Here is a 7,259-nt window from a genome sequence, read left to right as displayed (position 1 = left end):
ACACATTTGTTGATAACCCCTTAATGTAGACACCACGTACCACCTATCGAATTACATGTTTCACATGTCTTTGAAATCAGCGACGTTTTTAATTTATAAAATAATAATTATTATAATTAAATTAAAACTTGAAGAAATTTTAATTTATTTTTAAAAATTCTTTTATCATTTTTTGGTATCTTCAATATTTTTTACCAAAAACAAAAATTTTAACTTTTCAAAACTATGGATAAATTTTTAGAATTTTGTCCTATCTTTAAGGAGTTTCAAGTAGCCTCCTAGTGAAAAGAATTTTTATAAAAAATTATTTTGTTATTTAGCAGATAATAATTCATTTTAAAAATTATTTAATAAAAAAAATAAAACAATTATTATAGTGACAGCTAACTTTAATGTCATTAAATTAAAGACACCGAAGTTAATTGATATTTAAAATTTTATATTAATTAAATTATGATATTTAAAAAAAATTCTAAATGTCAAAATTATTATTAAAAATTTGTTAATTTTTTTTTATTGTTATTTTGTTAAAAAAATTTATAGTTAGCTAACTTTAGTATCATCAAAAAATTTGACATTTAAAAATAAAAAAAAATCCTAATTTTTTAAAAAAATTTTTAATTTTCAGAAAATTTTTTAATTTTGACTAATTAAAAATCTCCTTAATTTTTTGCCCAAAATTTGGATTTTTAATTTAAAAATGAAATTGTAGAATTTATTAATAGTTTTCAAAATTTTTAATTCTAATTTTGGCAAAAATATTAAAAATTATAAGAAATATTTTTAATAAACGATTAAATTTTCTACAAAAAAATTTTTCATTAAATTTCTCATATTTTGAACCCTTGAGCAAGAATTAAAAAAAAAAAAAGTTTTTTTTTTTGGTAAAAATTTTACTAATAAATATAATAATAGTATTATTGGTGATATCACCCCTAATTTTTTATTATCCTAAAGCTACGACATTAACATTACACAATAACGCAAAATAGTTTTATATGATACGGGATCATTTTATTTTTTACCTGACTTTCTTGTCAGTGTCAAAATTCAATGGAACGAAAAAAGTCCTTATAAAAACTATAAATAGTATATATCTATTTTTTTAAAGCACTTTTCAAGCGTGTATACATATCTATTAAAGTAGACCCGTATTCCGAATCATACATATTATATACTTATAGCTCTTATTATCAGAATAAAACATTTTTACCGATTACTCCATTACAGCCATTAAAAGTGTGGGATCCACCGACATTCAATCATTTATATTTATATTTTTTTTTTCTAACCAAACTCTTCTGCGTGAGAAATTTTTGACCGCTGCGTTGATTTTTTTTTTTTCTTAATAAAAAAGTATATTTTCCGGTTACGACTATTAAGCAGGGGGTTTATTGTGTTGCATATAATTAAATCATTTATCTCTTAATATAGGACAATGTGCCCCTTGAAAATTCAAGGGATTGTCGGCTGGTGACATCCCGGGGTGACGATCCTTTAAAATGTTGTATCGACACGCGCTAAGTAAATAAATTTTGCCATTTTTTAAAAATCACCCCTTTTATTTTATTCCTACGGTCATTTCTAATTTGCATGATTTATCACTTGAAAAAAAAATTAAATTGAAAAGTTAAGCTGCAGGCCAATTGATTTTTGAGCTAAATATTCAAAATTATCTTTATATATATTATTGCAAATATTTTTTTGGGCTTAGATTATTTTTAAAAAAGAAATTTATCAAAAATTTCTATTGAAAATGCAACGCCACCTGTTGATGATATTTTTAACTATGCACTGGGTGGGAAGGTTGGCGCAACGAGCAGAGAGTGTGTGCTGACGCACGAGGGCAGCAAAGAGTTATTTACTGTTTAGAAATAAATAAATTTAAGTTGCAAAATGTTGAGAAAAATTTCTTTAAATTAGTTAAAATTTCAAGAAAATCTTTCGATTGATTTTTTAGGAAAAAATTATATCAAAAAAAGGATTGAGAAATTTTTAAATGGCTGTAACTTTTTTGCGCTCGATTTTGATTTGCTTGCCGGCATTCGAGGCTATTTTTTTAATTAAAAAAATAGTTTATTAGCTGTTGAGTCGATGGATCGAAGAATTTAAAAGTTATCTCAAAAAAAGGAGTATAAATTAAAAATTGGCTAGAATTTTTGTACTTGTCGTTCGATTTAGACTTGCTTGGCGGCATTCGACTTAGTTTTTTAAGTCCAAAAAAGTGTCTCTGTCTGGAGTTGATTAATCAAATATTTATAAAGTTAAAAAACAATTGTATTTTGTTGGTGTTTTATTTGTTTTTGATATTTTTTTCTCGGGCAAAGTACGATTGACTTTAAAATCTAATCAGATCGAAGTCTCAATTAACACTTTCGACGGTAATTTCCTACTTTTTAAAACTATCCTATTTCAAACCGTGAAGTTTCTAGTGTGAATAACTCGGGAATAAAGAGTGAGTGTGGATTTGTTTAATTCAACACCAAAAGGGATGTCAGGAAAATAATAGTAATAGTAATAGTAATAATAATAAACTAAAGCTGATCGGTCACGTCAAGCCTTATTGGTACGTCAAACCGCCCACATGTATGTGACACCGATTAATCTATTCTTATTCCCATAAAATATACGTTAAAGTATTAAGTGTCTTCTTCTATTCCCTAAAATTACTCTATAACTTTATTAAATCACTTCCCACGATCCACGATTTAACTTTTTTCCGGTAAATCAAATTTAATATTATTTTTAACAGTTTTATTAATAATTAATGCTAATAGTGCTATTTGTTCTTGAATTTCTCAAGTGTAAAAGCGTGTTATCACCATATCAGCATTTAATGATCTGATGCGGAACCATTATGGCCACCTGGTGGTCCTAGACCACGTGTCGAACTTTTAAGTCACGTGTCTTCTATAAAAATGTACTAAATTGTCATTTTTGCTACTTTACTGTTAAAATATAAATTATTATCAATTTTAAAAAATTTTTAACTAATCTGAAGTTAAAAAATAATCCATCAAAATTTATTAAGCCTAAAAATTCATCTAATTTAAACTAATTTATAACTTTTACCCTTACCTTTATTAATGAAGCTCAATTGGCTTCTACAAAGAGAAATTTAGTCCCGAAGAGTTCCCTCAATAAAGGACATTAAAAAAAAAAAAAAAAAATCATTAATCTTAATTAAAGAACAAAATAATTATCACAAAAATAACAATTTTAGAAGCAATAAAAACTGTAAAAGGTCTCTAAATTTTTTCGGAGAATTTAATTGAATTCGCATTTTAGTGCCACAGTCTGCATAAATAAATAAGTAGAATGTATCCTTAATTTAGGCGATATAAATAAACCTGAAAGATTTCTCATGGATAGAGTAGAAAAAATATATTAGAAAAAAATGGACATTGCTGAATAAAAGTGATCACTATCAACGACTATCGCGTGTAATTTTTACCCCACGATTAAAAGGCCAATTTTACTTATTTTGTTTTAGTATATTTAATGATACTGATAAGATCACGAGCTTCTGTAATTTATGTGTGAGAAAAAATAAGTAATATTTTATTTGTGATTTTAAAGCTCAAAAATCAATTGAAATTTTTTCTGTAAAATTCAACGGCTGTTTCAACTTATCCCTTATCTTTATTTAACAACACAAAACCCACAGGTAAATCACCTTTGCCTGTACTTATAATTTAAAAACCCGGTAAAGTCCGTGGGGAAAACCAGAAACAGCCGGCACGAGCGTTCTTGTCATCGCTTTTTTCCCGACTTTTTCAGTCATCACAAAACTATACAAGCTGGGATGCTTCAAAACCCTTTCATCTGTCACAGATATATATTCTACATACCTGCTGCTGTCCCCAGAACATGACCAGTCAATTTTATTTCCCTCTTTTACTCCAGAATAACAAATAATAAATAATAAATCAATTATTCTGTTCTTTACCCCCTCTATTTTTTACAAAAAAATTATTATAATTATTTTTAATTTAAGAGTTATACTAGCACTGTGTGACTGCCATGTGAATTTTAAATAAATAAAATTTTGTTTTATTAAATAATAAATTTTGTTAAATTGCAATGTATTTTTTTAACTATTGACTTTTTTTAAAGATTTAAGCTCATACTGACGTTGTACTCATCGAGACCTTTCATTTAAATACCCACACAATTTTTTTTATATATTTTATATAATATATAAATATATAAAATATATGAAAAATCGATGTGGGTACTCAAATGAAAGGTCTTGATGAGTGTAACATCAGGGTGAGCTTACAACTTTAAAAATCTCAAGAGTTCACAAGATACAAGGTCATTTCTTAATTATTTATTTAGAGATAGAGTATTTTTGAATGCAGCCTAAATAATTATGGTTAGATTGATATGAAACCTTGAAAAGGTACAAATTCAAATCAAGACCTTTGCAATGACCCTAAATTTCACTAAAAAAAAAACCGATTTTTTCATGCAACTATCCGGGACAAAAAATCTTCCTTATTCTCTTAGCAATATAGATAATTCAACGGAACGGAACAGTTTATTGATCGAGAGGGTGGGAACTGGTTAAATACCCGGTGGAAACATCACGGCTTCAACTCTTCCTACAGCTGTGATCGTCTAGAGGTCTAGGACTCTACGTTGTGGCCGTAGCAACCCAGGTTCGAATCCTGGTCACAGCAATGTCTTTACATTGTCACAGATGGAAGATTTTTTTTTTAATTCCTCAAAAAATTCACCAATTTTTTTAAAGTTTCTCCGTTATTTTATAAATATTCTGGTGCATTTTCTTTACTTCTTACATTTTTTCAAGTGATTCAATTTAATTAACAAAGTCAATATGTTTTACATTCACTGTGCAGTTGCGCGCGCACTGTGACATTCTACATCCGATATTTCTCTAAATTATCCAGGCCAAGATTTTAATTTTAGTGCATCGAATAAATTATTATTTTTTTTACTTTATTTTGAACAAAGATTTTTAATTAAATTATTTGGAAAAAAAAAAAAATTCAATTTTAATTTTAAAAATTTTCTTCATCTATGTACAATAATTTCTACTACTGCCTAAATTCAACTACATGTTACATATATATGTAATATATAATATATATGTAGTAACTACAGTATAACATACCCGCATCCAAGACAAAACGGCCCGTTACGCCTCGATCAAATGTGAACCCGCGATCCGCGATGCAAACACAAACGAAGTGAACTTATTTTTCTTCTTTTTTTTTTTTTTTTTTTTTTTTTTTTTAAATAAATTTTTTATCAAATTTTAATCCTTCAAAGCTTACAATTGTAATATTTATAAATTTTTTACCTCGTAAATTTATCAATTAATTTTTTTTTATTAAATAATTAAAATAAATTCAATAAAAAAATAAACGAAATAAATTGGATAATATTGTGAGAAAATTAAAAGAATATAAAATACATTTTTGGTCTTTTGCATGCATAAAAAAAAAGAATATTACTCGCGCGTCACTTCCTACCACGTGTTACAGGTGTTTATTGTATTTAAAATAATTTTAGCATATAACATGCTCATGAGACAATAATATTAAGAAGAAGCCATTAATAAAGTAAAATAAAATAATTACAAAAAATTAAAAAAAAAAAAAAAAAAAAAAAAAAAAGAAGAAATGTGTAATATATAATTGAACAAAGTCTAACTCAGCGTATAGTTTAACCTGGCATTTAACTGTCGAGTTTAAGGCTGTTTAAACATTTGAAAAGAGAAAGAACAAGTTGAGTTTAGAGTTTTGCGTGAGTTACTGTGTGAGATAGATACACAGAGCTGTAGGGTTGGGCAATCAGGAGTGTTTGCCGTCCTACGAATGAGTGAGCTTGGATCAAAGGATAATGGTATGAGGTATGAGGATGATAGTAGTACTGATTTGATTGTTGCCGCAGCTATTGTCTACATATATATAACTACACACTCGTCCTATTATCATTGTACACATCCATTAAGTTTTAAACTTTTATCGCTATTTATTTCCAGGCTCAAGGATTTTATTATTTTTAAATTGTAGCAAGGATTGTGAATTTTAAATTTATTTTTAATACAATTTTAATTTAAATTGTGTTTTTTTTTTTTTTTTTAATTTTAAATTCAAATTTTGGAGAAAGAATTAGAGATAAGGTAAAATTGATAAAGATTTTTTGGAGGGAATTTAATAAGTAAGTAATAAATTAATAAATTAAGTAATTATCGGATAATTATTTAAGTAATTTATCTTATTTATTTTCTTTATATACATCTCAACAGCCTAATGGCCAATAACAGAGATAGAAAAAGGTACAAATGTTCTTCTGAGTGGCGCATGACAGCTAACGTTCTTAATAATAATACAAAGTTTATTATTATTCTTCAGTATAACAAAGATAATAATTATAATTATACTTAAATTTAACTTCATACAGAGTATACATTATATTTCATATTTAATGTACTGTATTTTAAAAAGATTTTCGCCTTCTAATCCTTAAGCTCTTTTTCTCCAAATGTCATTAAATATAAATATAATTATAAATAGCAAATAAAACTCAACAATTTTGGAATTTTCTTTTACAAGAATATTTTTAACAAGAATATTTTATTCTGATCTTATCAGAATAATTTTTAGTTAGAAAAAAATTAATTTGAATCAAAATAAAAATTACTAAGCTAAGAAAATCATTTTGAAGAATTTTATTGTTTTAAATTAAGACAAAAAATTATTGAATTAAGGAGAATAATTTTTTTAAGTAATTTTTAGTATTTTTAAGACTAGGAAAATTTTTTTTTAGAATATTTTTGACAGAATTTTTTATCCTGATGTCATAATAATTTTTATAGTTAGAAAAAAATTTATTTATTTAAAAATTACTAAGCTAAGAAAATAATTTTATTGTTTTAAATTAAATTAAAAAAAATTTTTTAGTAAAATAAATAAATAAAATAGTTAAAGAAGTTTTCTATTAAAATTAAAACAATAAAATTCTTTAAAGAAAAATTTTTTTCAAGTGTATTTTTGGCAGAATTTTTAGTCCTGGTCTAATTATAATTTTTTTTAGAGTTAAAAAAAATTTTTTGAGCCAAAAAATTAATTTTAAAAAAATTTCTTGAGTCAAAAAATTAATTTAAAAAAACTTTCTTGTTTTAAATAAAAACAAAAATTAATTAAATCAAAAAATTTCTTACTTAAATAATTTTTTTTCGAAAATTAAAACAATATTTTTTTTTTGGAGTCAAAAAATTTTTTATA

At 25.3% G+C, this 7,259-nt stretch overlaps 1 non-coding gene across 1 annotated transcript; it reads left to right on the top strand.

Annotated features, from left to right (window-relative positions):
* Window positions 1-4,612: 4,612 nt before the first annotated feature.
* Window positions 4,613-4,685, top strand: Trnah-gug (transfer RNA histidin (anticodon GUG)). Its single transcript has one exon. It is a non-coding gene; the product is annotated as a tRNA-His (tRNA).
* Window positions 4,686-7,259: the final 2,574 nt, after the last annotated feature.

This window comes from Cotesia typhae, unplaced genomic scaffold, assembly GCF_013202065.1.
Source record: "Cotesia typhae breed Kobodo isofemale line unplaced genomic scaffold, CoteBio_Ctyphae contig_413, whole genome shotgun sequence".
NCBI lineage: Eukaryota > Metazoa > Arthropoda > Insecta > Hymenoptera > Braconidae > Cotesia > Cotesia typhae.
The sequence above is the reverse complement of the archived record's forward strand: the minus strand, read 5'-3'. Positions and strand labels throughout refer to the sequence as shown.